At 39.4% G+C, this 20,008-nt stretch overlaps 1 protein-coding gene and 1 pseudogene across 6 annotated transcripts in view; one reads left to right on the top strand and one right to left on the bottom strand.

Annotated features, from left to right (window-relative positions):
• Positions 1 to 20,008, top strand: part of KLHL32 (kelch like family member 32) — a 213,262-nt gene that overhangs the window by 154,306 nt on the left and 38,948 nt on the right. The window lies entirely within an intron of this gene.
• Positions 18,510 to 18,620, bottom strand: LOC133254527 (U5 spliceosomal RNA; annotated as a pseudogene).

Here is a 20,008-nt window from a genome sequence, read left to right as displayed (position 1 = left end):
CGTTCAGGCAGAGGTCAGAAGTGTTGGTGAGGATGAGTTTGGGGTATGAATTTTAATTATCTGTGGAAAGCACAAATCATCAGAATTACTCTGGTTAATTCAAAGTGAGGAATTGTCATATTTTTCTTGACTTCCCAAAGGGAAAAAGACTTAGAATGAATTCTGCATTTGATTATTTCTAACCAAATTGAGATGTGAGCCAACCATCCCTGTGGCTTCTGTCTCTTTTTGTGGCATGGTTGAAAGCACTGCCAGGTATCAACATGGTAATGTACAGATGTGCGAGTGTCCAAAAATTTCACGCTATTCACATAGGAGTTCCTGTAATTGCCTCTCTAAAGGTTACTAATATTATAATGTAGAATCTCAAAAGCTGCTTTCTGCTGCAGGCAATATTTTCTTAGACTTGGTCCTAAAGAAAGAATTAAAAGACTCACAGAAATATTATCAATTTAGGCATTCAACGGGCAATGAGAAACTATTTTTGCATTATCTTTGTAAATAAGTAGTTCCCTCGTACTCAACTCAATAGAGAAAAATCAGATCAGTCCAGTTATATCACCTCAAGTATAGTTAAGTTCATCATTTTTGCTGAGGTTATACTGGTAATGCAGTATACCAGGGAAGAATCTGATATTCAGCCCAGGGTGAAGATTGGGTATGCCGGAGGATTAGTGTCAGGGTGACTTTATGGAAGTGAAACTTGATGGACAGGTTGGAGACAGATCTACAGAATCTCATTAAATTGCTGAATTGTTCATTACAGAACGTTCTCACTGTAATAAAGTGCTCATTGACTTTGACAAATCCCTATCCTGTGTCTGAAAGAAGAACAGTGAATCTAGGGGTGTTGGGGAGGAAACAGAAAATTGGCACAAAGTAGGACAAGTAATAGAAAAGCGGATGGAGGGATGGTGCCGTTTGATTATGTGCAACTGGTAACTTATGTGAGAGCTCAGTAAACACACACACACCCTTACACATGTGGCTCTTCCACTCGCTGATCTACTGGTAATGTAATCTGGGATATCTACTTTATTTGGCAAAAGGCCCAATTTTTATTATTCACCATACTTCACACAGTTTGTCTCTAAAGACATGTCACAAGAACTGTCACTTTATCCTAACTGAACAGACTTTTTTTTCTTTTTCCTGCTATCCCTTATCCAGTCCCTGTCCCGCTAAAATGTGCTAAAGCCCGTGATAACCATTCCGTGCATCTGAAAACCTATGAAATCCCCTGAGATTATGCTTTTTGTCTGCTCTCTCTTCTTCCACCTGACCTTTAAAAACTTTATCTTAAGTCTTCTCTCTCACAGAGGCTTCTTCATCCCCCCTAAACAATTATTTTCTCCCTTCCATAGCCTGAAACTACTGGGCCTGTTCATTAACTTCACTTTATATTCACAGGTACTGATGAGACTTTACCACATATGCACTTTGGATATATAAAGACAGAGAAGTCCCCTCAAAAAAATCTTTTTTTTTCCTCAAAAAAATCTTTTTTTTTTTTAATTCAGTTCAATTCAGCTCAACAATTTGGTCTTAGAGTTCAAGGCCAGCAATTTCTCAGATTCCAGATTGGTTATTGGGTTCACAGAAAGAGGAGACTAAAAGGGAGCAAATCAGCAGAGGAGGAAACATGGGGCGTGAGGTCACTGGCATCCGTGACCTGGCAAATCTCCACCAGTTTTACTTTGCTTTCAGGTTTTAGCTTTGACTTAGGACTTTGTTTCAGCAGGGGCCTGTTAAATTTCTCTTGTTAGATTCAACATATAGTTTCAGATGACTGAGCCAGAGGTCCTGCTCTAAAACTTAGAGTGAAACCATGAAACAGTTCCATTCCACTCCCACTTATTGGAGGTACTGGATAATCTGTTTTTTCCTCAGGAAGGTATATTCTCTGCCTTTTTTTTTTTTTTTTTAACCACAGTCTTTTCTGAGAATAAAGGGGAAGTTACTTTCTATGACAATGTAGTTTGTAGAAAAACCTATATATTATGTAAATTCTTGTATTTGCTAGCATAGGGAGAAAGTGTGGCTGTCCACCTATCAATATTCTTTGTTGTTGTTGCGCCACATGGCATGTGGGATCCTAGTTCCCTGACCAGGTATCAAACCCAGAATCCCTGTATTTGAAGTATTGAGTCTTAACCACTGGACTGCTAGGGAAGTCCCTATCCATCTAAATGCCCCAAACCATGGAATGTAAGGCAGAGTACAAGTTAGCTAACTCCATTTCCCTCTCCTAATCCTCATGCCAATTGGGAGGGATCCTTCTGGTTTTAAACCATTACCCAGCTCTCTGGATTATTGTTTAATCTCTGAAGTAGCAGAAGCAAGGATATTTAAAAATTGGTACAGTAGATTATTGAATTACAAATGACTATTTATTGTATACCTGTTATGTGCTTGGCACAGTTTTAGAAGTTAGATCCTGGGGTAAAAAGCTCTTTAAAAGTGTTCAGTTGTCGTGTTAGAGAGATTTAGCTTAGCTTTATTTCTGAACATGGAAACGTTTTGTTTACCTTTAATTCTTATTTTATTAACTATTTCCTACTTTCAGTGAAAAGCACTTTTTATTTAATAAGTGTTAATTATATATCAGTGGTTTTCATCCTTTACTAACCTTGGCTTGAGGGCTCCTCCTCATATTTTGAGCCTAACTTTGCCTGGACTTCAGTAGATAAAAAGAGCAGACAATTCAGTGGTCACATCACTGATGTCAGAAAAGACCAGACCTTGGCAGGGAAAGTCTTTTTTATCCCAGTAGTTTGGCAAAGAGCAACCATGTCATGTGGTTTGGGGCTGGGGGGATTGGAGTGGGTAATCATGTTTACATTTGTCTTTGATTCTTCGTCCCCAGAGCCACAGGCGCTGTACCTGTAGACTTTGTGTTGAATGCTACCTTCTTGTTCTCTTACACTCTATAAATAATGAATTAAAAACAATAATGTATAGTTTTCATATTAAAATGTATTGAATGGATAATAAGGCATCCTACTATTCCTATAAAAGGCTGGATTTATTCTAAGAAAATTGGTATATTAAATGAGTTTCACCTTTTAAAACAGCATTTTTTTCTTGTGTTTTAGTTGGGAATTTGCCTCTGTAAGTCATACTGTTAGTAACACGTTCACTTTATATCTCTAGAGATGTAAGTCACATATTGTTTAGAGTAGTCAACAACCTCTGATGCAGTGATTTTTTTGACAGGCCCCTCCTGGGCTTTTATCTACTCCACAAACTACCCACCTTAGGTTTGATTTAATCATTTCCGTCAAAAGGAGTCCCAGAAAGTGAACCCAAACAAAAAGCTACTATCCCTTTATAGTTGGAAAATAGAGGACACTAGCGATGTGCTCAGCGTTCGACTTTTATCTCTAAGATGATAAACTGTCCCAGATGCACCTCTGGCCAGGGAGAAGGGAGGACTTCAAACAGTCCTATGTGTCCAACAATACCATCGTAACACTTCGCGTCTGAATACCACATCCCGGTTTCCAGAACGCGTCTGCGTTTTGCATTGCTTTGTGTTCCTGTGGTGCAAATGGGGAAACTGGAGTAACGGAACTAGAAATCAAATCCACGTCTTCTAATTCTTGGGCTTTTCCCACTTTGGCCCATAGCTGCCAAGTTTATAATAGAAGCGCAAAAATACTTGGGGTGTGGTGGACACAGAGGTGCATCAAGTTAATCCTGTGACTTGAAAAGAAATGAGGAAGGGCTTGGCTGTTCCTGTTCCCTGGTGTGGTGCCAGCAGGTTGAAGGGGTGGTGGCCAGCTCTGCGCCTTCATGCCTGTGTCATGTGGCTAACTCTGACTCTGCTCCCTGTGCTTAATTGTGCTCCCTCACCCAGTGCCTGATTGCTTCCCAGTGGGGACTGACCTCTGCCAAACACAGTGGTGATTTCTTTGCTAATTTTGGGTGTATTGAAATGATATGGGTGGATTGGAAAACGAAATTCTTTTGCTTGGACATTTCAACATCACCCACCCTTTACCTTTTCTTCAGTGCTTTATTCATTGTTAATTCTTTTTTTAAAAAATATTTATTTATTTGGCTGTGCTGGGTTTTAGTTGTAGCATGTGGGATCTTTTTTAGTTGTGGCGTGTGGGATCTAGTTCCCTGCCTGGGAATCGAACACAGGCCCCCTGCATTGGGAACACAGTGGAGTCCTAGCCATTGGACCACCAGGGAACTCCCTCATTGTTCATTTTTTTTCATTGTATGTACTCCCTTAAACAGCTTTGCAAATCTTTGTCAATCACTGCAGTAGAGTCCAGGCCTCAAGGAAATTAGACTGTGGGTGACTATTTAATCAAAAAGCTCCATAAGTAGTGTCCTCATTCTTACACTTGGTAGCTGGAAATGAAATAAAATATTGTGGCCTGAGAACTCTTATCCCTACCCCCTAATTATAGTCTTTCATTATATCCCTACCTTTCTTCAGTTTAATTTCATATATGCATGTATCATTTTTATTTTTTCAGAGAGGCCCTTTCTGGGCATCTTAACTAAATGCGTACAGTTTCTCAGTTTTCTTCCTGAAGCTTCTGGCAGTCCCTCCCAAATACCTACAATCTTTCCTACAAATGTGATGAGGGCATCTTCACTTCCTTTTTACTAGATGTTACACTGAGAATTGGAGAAGCAATGGCACCCCACTCCAGTGCTCTTGCCTGGAAAATCCCATGGATGGAGGAGCCTGGTAGGCTGCAGTCCATGGGGTCGAGAAGAGTCGGACACGACTGAGGGACTTCACTTTCACTTTTCACTTTCACACATTGGAGAAGGAGGCGGCAACCCACTCCAGTGTTCTTGCCTGGAGAATCCCAGGGACGGGGGAGCCTGGTGGGCTTCCGTCTATGGGGTTGCATAGAGTCGGACACGACTGAAGTGACTGAGCAGCAGCAGCAGCACACTGAGAATAAATAGTGGATCATTCACATCCCAAATAGTGCTGTGCCCGGAGGATGTTTGATCCTGGGAGTGCCCCCAGCTGGACACTGAGCGCTTCTGCTAGTTCCCGTCTTGTTGCTCAGATGGGCCAGAGTGTGTATTCAGTCACTTGTCGTGATCTGCATGCGGCTGATTCCTTGTGAGGACTCATCCCCGAGTTGACTAGTGGCCCTGCTGTTGTTCGTCTGGACTGTGTGCCTTTGAGAGATGCAGGACACATTCATTTCAGAGGGACTTTGCTCCCGCTAATCCTCAGTGCTAGAGCTGTGCATTGTCAAGAGGCCATGCAGGGCAGTGATTATCAGAAATTACAGGAGACCTAACTTGTATTCATGTGCTGCTGTTCCCATGAGTTAATAGTTTCTTTTTCCTTCCTTTTATTTTGTTGTAAATGAGCACAACAGAACAACAAGGTGATTTATGAGATATGACATATTTATGTTCTCTGCTTCTAATTTTCATTGTGATTCATGTTGTTTCCAGACTGATATTTTTGTTGTTGCTGCTGTGAGAAGGAAAAAGATGACTGGAGAATATTACTTATGCATTGGTAGCCTGCAGTCATATTGCTGCTACCTGGGTTATCAGGGATTTAAAAATAAAACCCAAACTATATGCTAAACATGAGGTAGAAACCTCGAGGCCAGGCATAGAAGTTCATCAATAATAATAACACCAATAATAATTTTTACAATCCTTAGCTTTATACTTCTTAAGCACTTTTACACACATCATTTCATTCAAGTCTCCCATCAGCCTTGTTAAGGTTGATAAGGCAACTATCATCCAAACTTTAACAGGTGAGGAAATGAAAACTCACAGAGGACAGGTGGTTGACTCCCTTCACAGTATGGATTCAATATAGATCTCACTGTGTTCTCTTCAAATACTCCAAATCACTAAGAAAACAGAAACTCAGCGTACCTGATACAGCTTCTCAAAAGTCAAACTGACTATACTGCTCTATAATGCGTGAGCCAGCAGTCTACATTTCCTAATAAATTACCAGTTTTCATTTTCACCTGTTGTGCTGCTTTGTGGGAAGTTGCAAAAATGACTCTTAATAAAAGTCATACAAAAAAGTGTCGCTGAAGGTCTTTCTTTTATCAGAGCCTGGAAAATTGAGGCTCTAGATGACTTGATGAGAAGGAGTGAATGGAGCACTCTGGCAGAGGTAGGGAACCACCTTCCATTCCCTGGAGGTACAAAGTGATTCAGTGCAAAGCAGGAAGAGACAGCCCATAATGGAGGATCACTTAAAATCTGATCAAGAGATTTCGATCAGTGTGAAAAAGAACTTAGAACATGGTTATTTCTGTTGCACGGAGAAGGCAATGGCAACCCACTCCAGTGTTCTTGCCTGGAGAATCCCAGGGGCGGCGGAGCCTGGTGGGCTGCCGTCTATGGGGTCGCACAGAGTCGGACACGACTGAAGCGACTCAGCAGCAGCAGCAGCATTTCTGTTGCAGCCCTGCAGGCTGAGTGATGGAAAGTCTTCAGACTGTTGTGAGAGTGAGGATGAATCAGATGGAAGTTATTAATCCTGATACCTTCATTTTATACCTGAATATTAAAATTGAGAAGTTTATGTAGTAGAAAATGACATCTAGGTAATGGCCTAAATATGGGATTTAAGAGAAAGGGAGAAAAATATTAATTTATTAACACTGATAAATGTTAAGTGTCTTTCCGGTAGAAATGAGCTTGTACCCATGTCCTGCATCGCCAGACTATTTCTATAGGAATCCTTACCAGGCCAGTTGGGTGCCTGTTGGCCGTGGTATTTGCGCCAATTGGCCATATCAGACCATGGAGATTGCCTGTTCTGGGTATTCTAGAGGAGAGGCTCTCAACTTAGCCATGGAGTGAGCCTCTGGGTTTGTTTATACTCCAAAGAGATGTCTGGGGAACCTTTGGCATCTATTTTTAAATGCCGACACCCTTTCACTCTGCTTCACTCACCCCTGCCTCCAGGCCTGGCTACAAGTAAAACTAAAGAACAATATCTCTCAACTTACCTGGAGGGAAAAGGTGGCCATTCTAAGATAGTAATCATGGGCAGTATTCAGAAATATGAATAGTTGAGGTTCTTCTCTTTAACAGGACCACCTCTTTGTTACTTGGGGTGCCACATTGGAGGAATGAAAACAGATTTCAGTATTCCAGTAGACAAAACATAACCAGAAAGAAAAATTCTCTTAGGTAAAAAAATCTTTGATGAGTTCTAAAGATAAATAGCACAGGCTTTTGCATTGTTCCTCTTTGTCTATAGGAAGTCCGTTTCAGTAAGTGGTCCAGATACTACTTATGTTTCAAGAACAGAAGCTAAAAAGAGCCGGGCCAGCTGGAGGCTGAATGCACTTATCTTCTTTGTGTGTGTTCTTGTTGATGAGAAATGCCCACACACCAGCTCCTCTGGCCACACAAGGAAGTCAGGTAATTGAAGTAGTGATGGATGGTGCGCTGAAGTTTAAACGTTTTAGGGGGACCCATCTTATTAACACTTTAAAACAAGTGAGCATAATATCATTAATTTTGATTAATTCATTTGCTCTTAATATAGCTTTTAATTTGTAATTCTAGGTGAATTACAATGTAATTTGGCATTAATTATACTAAATTGACTATAAGTCAGCCAATCACAGTGGGAAATTACTCACAGCTGAAAGTAAAACTAGACATCTCCATCCAGAAAGGACAACGCTTAGTTAAGAGGCAAATAGACTTTAGACATCCCTCTCTTTGGCTGTGGGAATGACATTGAACCTGCCGAGGGCTGTAAGCAATTTCTTATTCTGCTCACTGCTGGGACTGTATACTCTGGAGTGAAGCCCAACACAGAGAGTAAATAATAAAGTAAACAAAGGGATTGATTTGTCAGGTTGCCAGGTCTCCTGAAGAATCTTTCTGTTCTTCTCATCTCTTGTACAATTTAAGCCATGTAGAGGGGCTGTGTAGTGCTTTCAAACGATGAATTCCACACCTCTTGGATTCAAGAGGTTAGAGCAGACACTGACACGGGTCTGCCTGCTTTTCATCCTCCTGGTCTGTGAACCAGCTAAGGAAATTCTCTCTTAAATCCCATGTGCTGTCAGTGTCCCAAAGCCACTTTTTTTTTTTTTTTTAATATTTTTATTTATCTGTTTGTTTGGCTGAGCTGGGTCTTGGTTGTGGCTTGTGGGATCTAGTTCCCCAGCTAGGGATCAAACCCAGGCCCCCTGCATTGAGAGCTTGGCGTCTTAGCCCTTAGACCACTAAGGAAGTTCCCCAAAGCCACTCTTAATTGACCAATATACAAACTACCTTCTGGGCAGAAGGAAGTCTGTGCCATAAAAACCAATGCTACTCAGGGAAAAGAAGGGAACCCTCAGGAGATGCAGAGCCTGGTCATTAATAAAGCTTGTTGGAGGCCCCTGTGCACACACCACAAGTAAGATGCCTGAGAAGGTGGTGGGAGAGCGAAGATGGTTTTGTAAAATAATTGTGCTTGAACATTTGCCAGATATCTTTCTAGGAGAATTGTCTCCTAAAAACAGAATGAAAACTTTGAGATGCTTTGAAGTCATATGGCAAATTTAGCAATATCCTGCTTGAGGTGTATGTACATGTAAGTAGAACTATGGAAATTTTGTACATTCTTGATACTTTTGTGGTGAGCACCTGACCCATAAAATGAGATCTAGCTATGAGGAGACTAAATATTGCATGGAAAATTCCAGGCTGTTTTTAATAATTCTTTTTACTGTGTCTATTATATACCCCTATTGTATCATTCCAACTCACAGTCTAGCAAATAAAATGGCCTAAGTTTTATGTAAAAGTTTTGAGTGGAGAGGTTAAAAACTATCCTGTCTCCTGTCTCTTACACACATAGGGGTCGGGTTCACTCCACACACACAGACACACTTGCAGGTAGACAGACACATACATGCACATCACAGATTGCATGCATATTAATTTTTACAGCTAAAAGACCTTCCTTTGTTTTGCACTATTGACCTGGATCATAATACTTTCATGATTGGCTGGTTGATCCCAAAATTAAAGAAGAAAATAGAAGTTTGAAACTTACTTTTGCTATTCCAGGTGTATATTCTATTATCATAAATTATTTAAGAATATTAATGACTACAGTCTGTGTAGTTGCCACATGAATGCAGAAAAAATCATCTCCATTTTTTCCCAAATCTCTTTGTGCCAAATTTCACCTGGCCTGTCACAGAAATTTTTATTCCTTTTCCTCAAATATTCTTTTTAATGTCAGCATAGGTTTGGTGGGTTCTATCTACCCCTGTGGCTCCCAGTACAGCTACGTGTTCCTAACTCAAAATCACCCTTATTTGATCTGTACCCTCTGATGGATGAGCTCCTTTGAGCTCCTAATGTGGCGGTCTTCAAGAACAGTAAAGGATTTGGGGCAGAGAAACTGGTACTGAAGTAAGCAGAGCAGAGGAGTTGAGAGAAAACATTTACAAGATATTTCTGCCCTCGGTTTTATCATCTCATCATTTAGAATGCCAGTGGAATAAATGGGTCTGTTAATCAAACAGCACTGAGAGGTTAGGTCATTGGAAGCCTTTTTAGTCATTTTGTGCTTTTCAAGAGTGAATTTGTTAGAATTATGCTGAATACCCACTTAAAGCCTCAGCTGATAACCCTACCTGTGTTTTATAACTCTGCACTGTCAGAACTCATAATAAGTCAAACATTCTTTCAGTGGTGCTCATAAGGGAGGGAAAAAAAAAAAACCCCACAAATTTAAGAGTAATTTCAGATCGTAAATGAAAAGGAGAGGCACGACTGTTCATTTGCACCAATCATGCCTTCCTTTCATCTGCTCTGATTAGGCCTGGTGCGGTTTCATCAGACCCCTCCATCACCGAGCTGTCACTCCAGCCGTCTGTTGATTGAAAACAATCAAGGCTCTGATGGCACAATTATTCTGACCCTTTAACTAGAGGCTGCTGTGATAATGAAAGGTTGATTATGATAGTTTGTGCCTCTTTCAGTTTGCCAAGAAGGTTAATTTGGGCATCAGACGGATGTTTAATGGGCGCTTGCTGGCTACACTGAGGTAAATGAGAACGTGCAGTCTTGGATATTGCACGGATATAGTTTGGCTGTCAATCATTGTCATTTGGAGTTTGTGCCTCACACTCTGGAAATCACATTTTATTTTTTCCTTGGGATTTAATTTATTCTGTGCCCCGAGGAAGTTCTTTCACTCAGTGACCTTCACAGCAGCTTTCTCTGCCTTTTTTTTTTCTTTTTTCAAATGGAGCTCAAAGGCACAACACATCTAGAAGAGCATTTTTCTTTCATTTTCACTTAAAAATGGAAACTTTAAAAAATCCATCCTTATCGCTGCCTTCCAATAGAGCAAATGTTCCCATCCTGGTTGTGCAGTGGGGGAGTGTAAATGACAGGGGTACTTTGGCCAGCTTGCTAATGCAGCAGCTCCCACAGTTGTTGTGCACTGCTTGTCACACCAACCAGCAAAGCTGGGAAATTCAAAATGGGCGCATATATGAACTGAAGGCTCCATTCTCCTTATGTTTCTCTCACCAGCCTGTCTCACAGCAGTCTGATGAATTCTTGTTTCCAAGGGCAGCCTCTGACTCCTTTTCCCTCCTTGGGAAGCATGAGGGGAGGGGTTGAGCTGGGGAGACAGATATTTGTCGACAGAACAACGAAGGTTATTAAAAGTTGCAAATTTCAATTTGTATCATCCCAGCACCTAATCTTGTTGCTTTTTGAAGCATAAGGTAAAAAAGATGCAGGTGTCTAATAGTGCTGGTGTTTACAATGCATAGCTCATTTTAGTCCTCTTTTATGCACACCTTTTAAAACAAAAAATAAAGGAAAAGAAAAAATAAAGGAAGGCCTTCATTTCTGTCTCCAAGCTCTGCATAGTGGTCTCATAGATTAGGGACCTGAGAGCCAGAATCACTGTTCTGTGTTTTCACTTATGTTGTCTTCAGGTCCTCCCTTCCGCACTGTGAACATTCAGCAGCATATTTCTACTTAGCTGTGGGACATTTTTTCTTACATGTCAGTTGTAAAACAATTAAGTGTATAGGTGTTAAAGTGACAGCGTCATAATGATTATAATTTTACTTCAAGTGTTCTATTTTCACATTATTTCTTGCTTAAAAAAAAAAGCTATTCATTTTTGAATGGTAAAGGGAGTCATTAAGCGATAATTCAGTCTCATGTGAAGAGGCTCAAAAAAATGAATTAAGTCATTGAATTCAGTTACTGTTTTAGGCAGCCCTTATTTAAGTAACAGTGCTGTTTAAAATATTTGAAAATATATGAGAATAGGGTCATGCGTGTATGTATAGTCTAACCAGATTCTTCATTGCACTAGACCAGGAATAATTATTTTTGTTTAGCTCTCTGGATAGCATGGATAAAATCACCCTCAGGGATGCTTAGTAAAATTACTGATTAGTTATGTCTTGTTTTTATTTCAGCAGCAGAGAATAAAAAGGTAATTAGGGGAGAAAAGTCTCAGTCAAATCAGTCAAGAGAGGTTTTTTTCTTTTTTAGTATTTAAAAAATAAGATGACTTGCCACAGTGGTATCTATATTTTATTTTTAGATTCATTCTGTTTGCAAATTAATGAGACTTAAGCAAAAAAAAAAAAATGTTTTTTGAAGTATAACACTATTTCAGATCATTTTTGGTCCAAGCCTGACTGTGTTTCTACCTTCCCCCAGCCTGCTGAACCCTTTAAACTAATGTCTAAAGATAAAGAACTTTCTCTGTGTCCTTATAAGCTCCCCACCACATTCCCAGAACCGTGGTCTCACGGTGACTCCGTTCACTTGAGACTGCATCCCCTCAAGCAGTGATGTCCCCCATTACAGGGTCCCCAGAGTGTCTCACACTTCATCTCCTGGCCTCTGCTCCTAGGGCTGGGCTCACCTTACTGGCGCCACTTTCTCTTTCCTCTTCAACTCTTCTGTCTCCACCTTCGAGGTTCCCCTTGTTGTTTCAACACGTTGTTCCTCTGAATGTGGTAAAGATGTCCTGGGTCTGTGACTTCTTCATATTGCAGTCTCATAATTCCTTCAGCAAATTTTTTTTTTTGCTGACCAAAAAAATTTTTTTTCTCCTTCAGCAAATACTTACAGATTTCCTTCTGGACGCCTGGCCTTGGGACTGGAACACGCTCCTTCTCTCAGGATAACAGTTACTGTTAATTCCTCCTAGTGCGCTTTCCTTCACCCACTGCAGCCCCTCCCCCCTCATAGGTTTTCTGAGATCGGCAAGCCACTGGTTCTCCTGCACTGGGCCTGTCTTCCCACACACCCATTTTCCACTGTCCTTACTGTTCAGTCACTAAGTCATGTCCAACTCTTTGTGACCCCATGGACTGCAGCATGCAGGCTTCCCTGTCCTTCACTATCTCCCAGAGTTTACTCAAATTCATGTCCGTTAAGTCGGTGATGATATCCAACTATATCATTCTCCGCCACCCTCTTCTCCTGCCTTCAATCTTTCCCAGCATCTGGGTCTTTTCCAATGAATCGGCCTTTGCATCAGGTGGCCAAAATATTGGAGCTTCAGCTTCAGTATCAGTCCTTCCAATGAATATTCAGGGTTCATTCCTTTAGGATTGACTGGTTTGATCTCCTTATAGTTCAAGGGACTCTCAAGAGTCTTCTCCAACACCACAATTCAAAAACATCAATTCTTCAGCACTCAGTCTTCTTTATGTAACTACATCTATTCATAGTTACACCTATACGTAACTATCCATTTTCCATACATGGCTATTATATATTGGCTTTCTAAGTCACCTCCCCCACTCAAAAAAATCATAATTGTGCTGAAAAGAGTGTATCTTTTTTGACAAAAGCATCACTTTTACATTATATTCAAAGGTGCTTCAGGGTATGAATAGAGGATTCTGTGTTCCCCATTATTTATACTGTGATGAAATGAAGGTGAAAAATGCAGTGTGAAGTATCTTTTTCACACATTAGTAGCCAGGCTGGAATTCACATGGTGAAGGTGGTTTAGTGGTCAGCATGGCATCTTATGTGTGTTCTTTGCAACCTACTGAGTGTAGGCCCTGGTACCCCAGCCCACCAGCTCTGTCCCCTGATAATAGAGGCTGGCCCCTGACTGTGTTTAGTCATGTGCTCCAGATAGTGGGTTCCCGACTCCAATCACTGTACTCTCAGCTCCAAATTAATGTTTAAAGTAACCTTTGAGGATTCTTTTCTTTTTCTTTGGAGGCTGCCAACATTAACTCTTACCTGCAGCTTAGGTACTTCCTGAACATCTAATTCATCACGGTACCCTTATTTGAGGGATTTTACCATCTCTGTTTCTATGACCTGGGGCAGCTGCTTAAGCCTTTGAGCTCCTTTTGGTCATTAAAGGTTTCATTTCAGGTGGGGAGTGTATGTGCCAGTGAACCTGTAATTGATTCATTATTATTGAATCAGTTCATAAAGAAATATTCAAAGGCTTGATGCTCTCAGGATGCTCCAGGACGTGTTTACAAATTAAACAGCTTTAAAACAAAACAAAACAAACTTTAAAATGTATAAATGTACCAGAAATATTTAAAACACCCATCAGGGATACGGCAACATTAAAAGATGGGTTTTGCTTGTGTCTGAAAATCTGCCTACAATAGACTGAAGATTCTAAAATTGTAGGATATTTCTTCCCTTAATTCCATACTCCCTGAGTATATTTTACAGGGATACGTTAAGACACTTGAGGTTAAGAGTAAGGCTTGAGTTATATGGTGCTAACAGAACTTGGGACTGAATGGCAAGTAAGACTGTATATATATATATATAGAGAGAGAGAGAGTGAGAATTTCTTTCTCACTGGCTAAGTGCCTGGCACATAATGGACACTCAGTAAGAAATTGAAGGGACTTCCCTGGTGGTCCAGTGGTTAAAACTCCTGCTTCCAGTGCACAGGGTGCAGGTGTAATTCCTAGTTGGAGAACTAACATCCCACAGACTGCACAGTGTAGTCAAAAGAAAATTAAGAGAATTCTTGGTTTATCATAAAAGAAATACAAATTAAAATAAATTGAGGAATGGATGAATAAAAATACTAAAAGATTCATGATTATATCATTTACCCCAGAGCCAAAAAAGCAGAAAGTAATCAACTTAATCATTATTTTAGTTTGCTCAAGTCAGATAGCTTAGGGTATACATATAATTTCCTTGCACTAAGTTAACTGAGTTGAGATTTAAGGGAACTGATGGACTTGAATTCAAATATTTTAATGGGACATTCACACCAAGTAAAGAAAGTGAACATATACTGACGGTTATGCAGAGACAACTAAGTTTATGTCTGTGTCTCTCTTTTCATTCATTTGTTCATCCACTCATTGGTTTTTCTCTTACTTGAAATTTAACAAAAATCCTGTATCTTTAATTACTGGGTTAGAATTACTGAATTCATTGGTGTAGAAATAGGCTCATCTTAAGGGCTAGATTTTAATCTGCAACAGATTATCTGCTTTGATTTTACTATCATTTTATAACATGAAGTATTTTAATAGTGTAGCAAATTCCTTATCATCTAGAGATCTCTCAAAATTTGTCAATATTGCACAACATTGTTTTATGTAAAAATTGTCTGAATGTGCTGGCTTTCACATGAATTCAGAAGGATAATTGCATTGAGAATTAGCTGCATCTCTTGGTGGCTCATTGCCATCATAATAATTCTGTTTATTGTCTAAATGTCATAGTTTTCCAAGCACTTTCACATGTTATCTCATTCAGTCCTATGTAGACACTGTGACGTAAATAACATCATCTTTGTTTTACAGATGAGGAAACCTAGGCTCAGTATATTTATGTTTTTCATAAACGCTCAGATACGTTAAGAAACCTTTTCTCCTTTTCATTGTGTCATGTTCACCTCCATGGGCATGCACCAGTTAGCGGTAGGAAAAAAGCATCAAAATTTCCCTGTCCTTTGACTTCACCCTGATAAGGCACCCTCCTTGCCTGCATACCTGGGAGAGAATGTGAAATGGTGTGACCCAGGGAGGGTCACTTCTGCTCCCTGTTGCCAGTGCGATACCGTAGGATTTTCTTCTTTGACCAAGTTGGTTTTCTCCGATTTTCCCATGTTGTTCTGACAATATAAGGTTCATATCTCACCACCACATGCAGTGTCCCTTTTATTTCCAGAAGGACATCGTATATAAATATGTATCACTAATATCTTACTTATATATAAATGTACATCACTGATATCTTACTTACATATAAATGTGCATCACTAATATCTTACTTAGAAGTCTCACCCATCAATCTAGCATCAGGTGATACTCTGATGCCATCAGCAGTTAATGGATGAGTATTATCTTTTGGCTCAGACCATTATTAGATTATTAGATTATTTAAGTCAAGTATAAGAAGTTATTTCTAAATGTACTTATATTTTGCTAAGTGTGAATAGACCAGGAATGGGTTTCATTTTTCCTGCATTGGTGATGTTGATTGTCTTTATTGTCCTGAGGGACATTCTTCCCATCTAAAAAGCTTCGTATATTCTAGATATGGGGATGGTGTATTTAAAGCCTCTCCTGAAGTAAAACTTTATGTGACTAGTTTATTAAGTATTTTCATTTCTAATAAAATCTCACTCTGGGATTTTAAATAAATAACACCTTGAAGCAGTCGCCTTACAAGTCTGAAACGTGTGTTCTTTGGCTGAGATCATTTTATTCCTGTGTGGGCCTGTGTACACATGCACTTCCACTTGCCGTACACAGGTGTGTGTTTCTGGTGAGTTCAGAATTATAGACAAAAGCCATCACTTCGTTGTTCTGAGAAGATATTTATAAAAACTATTTGTGCTATGGAAATCTGTGGCTTGGATCCTAGACACAGTGATTAACTTTGATTGTCTTTCCTACCTGTAGAAATTTTGGAGGGTTCTACTTTATGTTTTTAAGTTTTCAAAATTTTAATTAAAAATATTTCATTATTATTTTGTTGGTATTTGCCTTATATATTGAGGTGCTCCTATTGTTGGGTGATATAGATTTATAATGGTTATATCTTCTTCTTGGATTGAACCCTGGATTATTATGCAGTGTCTTTCTTTGTCTCATAACAGTCTTTGTTTTAAAGTTTGTTTTGGCCAATATGAGTATGCTACTCCAGCTTTCTTATCACCCATCCAGCCTATGTCTTTTGGTTGGTGTATTTAACCCATTTACAATTAAGGTAATTATCGATATGTATGATCCTATTATCATTTTGTTTATTGTTTGTGGTTTATTTTTGTAGATCTTTTCCTTCTCTTGTTAAGTTTACTGACTATAGAGAAGTTCCTTTAGTGTTTGTTGTAAAACTGACTTAGCGGTGCTGCATTCTCTTAGCTTTTGCTTGTTTGGAAAGCTTTTGATTTCCCTATCAAATCTGAAGGTCTTGCTGGACGGAGAATTCTTGGTTGTAGGTTCCTCCCTTTCATCACTTGGAATATATTGTGCCATTACCTTCTGGCTTGTAGAGTTTCTGTTGAGAAATCAGCTGATAACCTTATGGGATTTCCCTTGTATGTTGTCTTTTTTTCCCTTGTTGCTTTTAATATTTTATCTTTCTCTCTAATTTTTGTCACTTTGATTACTATGTGCCTTGGGTTGCTCCTCCTTGGGTTTATCCTGCCTGGGACTCTCTGTGCTGGATTTGGTTAACTATTTCCTTTCCCTTGTTTGGGAAATAAAAACAATTATTATTTTTTAAGTACAGTTGATTTACAGTGCTGTGTTACTTCCACTTGTACAGCAAAGTCATTCAGATATATATATATATATACACACACATATATATATATACATACCCACAAGCTGAAATCAAGATTGCTGGGAAAAATAACAACCTCAGGTACAGATGATACCACTCTAATGGCAGAAAGTGAAGAGAACTAAGGAGCCTCTTGATGTGGGTGAAAAGCTGGCTTAAAATTCATCATTCAAAAAATGAAGATCATGGCATCCAGTCCCATCACTTCATGGCAAATAGATGGGGAAAAAGTGGAAACAGTGACAGATTTTTTTTCTTGGGCTCCAAAATCACTGTGACTGTGGCCACAAAATTGAAAGATGCTTGCTCCTTGAAAGAAGAGCTATGACTAACCTAGACAGTGTATTAAAAGCAGAGACATCACTTTGCTGACAGAGGTCCATCTAGTCAAAGCTATGGTTTTTCCAGTCGTCATGTATGGATGTGAGAGTTGGACCATAAGGAAGGTTGAGCACTGAAGAATTGATGGGTTCAAACTGCGGTGTTGGAGAAGACTCCTGAGAGTCCTTTAGACAGCAAGGAGATCAAACTAGTCAATCCTAAAGGAAATCAGTCCTGAATATTCATTGGAAGTACTGATGCTGAAGCTGAGGTGCCAATACTTTGGCCACCTGATATGAAGAGCCAACTCATTGGAAAAGACCCTGATGTGGGGAAAGATTGAGGGCAAGAGGAGAAGGGGGTGACAGAGGATAAGATGGTTGGATGGCATCACCGACTCAATGGACATGAGTTTGAGCAAACTCAGGGAGATAGTGAAGGACAGGGAAGCCTGGCGTGCTGTAGTTCACAGGGTCGCAGAGTCAGTCATGACCTGGTGACTAAACAACAACATTCTTTTTCCAGATTCTTTTCCCTTTTAGGTTTTTTTTATTTAATTGAATATAATTCTCTATCCTATAATGTAGGTCCTTATTAGTTGTCTGTTTTACATATAGTAGTGTGTATTTGAGGATTCTACTTTAAAATATTACATTTTGGTGGATTTGTAAGTGACATATATCCCAGAGATAAAGAGACTCTTGCATCAACTCACTCATTTTACAGATGAGATGCCAAATGACTGCTCCAGTGTTGGCCATGGATTCTTGCTGTTCTTTGTATTGACTTTTCAAAGATCAGCTCAAATGGTGGCCAGTTCTTATAGATGTAAAAGGTGTCATGGTATACTAACTTCATCTCTTTTTCCTACTTTTGTTTTTTCTTGATATATAATTTACCTTTTTAAAAACTGACTTGTGTCAGAAGACTGAACCAAAGGACAACTCAAGTCCTTGTGTTTGCCCTCACAAATACCAGGAACTTAAATGGGGCAGGCCTCAGGGCACTTTTCCTGTGGTTCCTCCAGTCCTGTGTGTTTGTCACTGTCTGCGGGAGACATCCTTGCTTGCAAGGGCTCTTACTTTTGATGCTTGGCAGTATGTATTTTTTGAGCAAAATGTGTATTAAAGATGGTTAACAGGCACTTTTTTTTGTTCCTTCAATTTTCTGTTTCAAAATAATTTCTAACTTACAGAAAAGTTGCAAGAATAAGAATAGTAAAGAGCACCCATATGATTTGCTCATTTCTTAGCAAATTACTTCATTTGCTTTATCATATGTTCTCTGCCTCCATCTCTAGATATCTATCTCTCTATAAATATCTAGTAGGAGAATAGCTATTCAGGCAGAGAGGGAGAGAACACACATGTGTGCTTTTCTTCTGAGCCATTTGAGGCTAAGTTGTATACATCATGACTTTTTTTTTTTAAGTCCCTAAAAAAACTCCTCTTAACTGTTCTTTTCCACGGATATCTTTAGTAAAAGGCAAAAGACATATATGATCTGAAGAGAAGCTAGAGTATTATCAAGCACAAATTTTTTGCTAAAGGTGAACATAAGAGCATTTGTCAATCCTTCAACTTCATAAAGTTTTAAATGAACAATGAAAGAATATGTGTTATTATCATACCTGCTGAGCTGAATATTCTATTTAAAATCTGCCAGGTCTTTTTTTTTTTTTTTTTCTGACAGTATATGAACCTGGGACCTCATCAGTTTTGATTCAATTGAAATATATTTCTCAGAGGAAAAAACAGCCTATGTGTCATATATAAGTCTGTAGTCAGCTGTAATGGTTAATGTACAACCTCCCTTGAAAACTGTTTTAACAAGCAAAATGTTGACACAGTTTTAATTATAGCACTCGAGTGAGCACTGTTGTAATTTTTAATATTCCTCCATCGTAACATTTTCATTGTTCTGGTGGAGCAACGCACTCTGATCTTATGTCCCTAGTTTCTGCTGCTTTTGGATCAGATTGTTGCCATTTTGAACAGAAATCTTTCATTTCATCTCAAAGAGGAGAATAAAGCTGTAAAATTCTGTGCGTTTATTTATTAATATGAACTTTCCTCTATGTCAGTCATTATTCTGGTGTAGTATGTCACTATTTAGTGCTTTAACATGACTCATATTAAATAAATAAGCTTCTGTGTAGTCGAACATAGCAAATTTCAACACCTGTTCACTTACACGTGGGAAACTCCACATTTTTCATCTGAAGAAACTGTATAATATTTAAAGGGTATCTTGCTAAAGTGTTTACAGTTTATTGAAATTTAAGGCATAAAATAACATATGAGTTAGTGTACCTGAACACAACATATATAACAGTCCGTGCAGCTTCCCTTTGAGGCCATGTATTAGAAGATGGTGAGCATCCTTGATCCTCTGTTTAGAAGGGGAAACTTCTCTCTGTGCATTATCACTCATTCCATTAACACATGCTCTGCTCCCCACAGCTTGTGTCCCAAGCACTCTTTTAACATGCCAGGTTCGTTGGTGGAGCTTCAGGAATGCCAGGAGGTTGCTGACTTGCTCTTCTGCCCTTCCTTTGTTCCTTTCTGAATCTGCAGGCGTGTGGAATTTGTGCTGCCTGTCGGTCACTGAGGGGAGATGGGTGCCCTGGCTTATCTCAGTAGGATGACAGGACTGGCAAGGATATAGACACTTGTGCCTTCACAGCAGGGCGCCTGCAAAAGGCAGGTCTCTGTTTTCTCCATCAACAAAGCAGTTTGCAACCAAGTTTTAGAATAAGAGAGTAATTATAGCTGCCCCAGGCCAAGGGGGTTGTGTCGGACTGTGGGCAAAAATGCCGCTTCTTGCTTACTCAGCTTTGGCTGATGAATTCTGTGATGAGAACATTCTCCTCAGTGAAAAAGAATACTTGTGAACCAAGAGAAAGAAAGAG

Source organism: Bos javanicus, chromosome 9 (genome assembly GCF_032452875.1).
Source record: "Bos javanicus breed banteng chromosome 9, ARS-OSU_banteng_1.0, whole genome shotgun sequence".
Taxonomy (NCBI): Eukaryota; Metazoa; Chordata; class Mammalia; order Artiodactyla; family Bovidae; genus Bos; species Bos javanicus.
The sequence above is the reverse complement of the archived record's forward strand: the minus strand, read 5'-3'. Positions and strand labels throughout refer to the sequence as shown.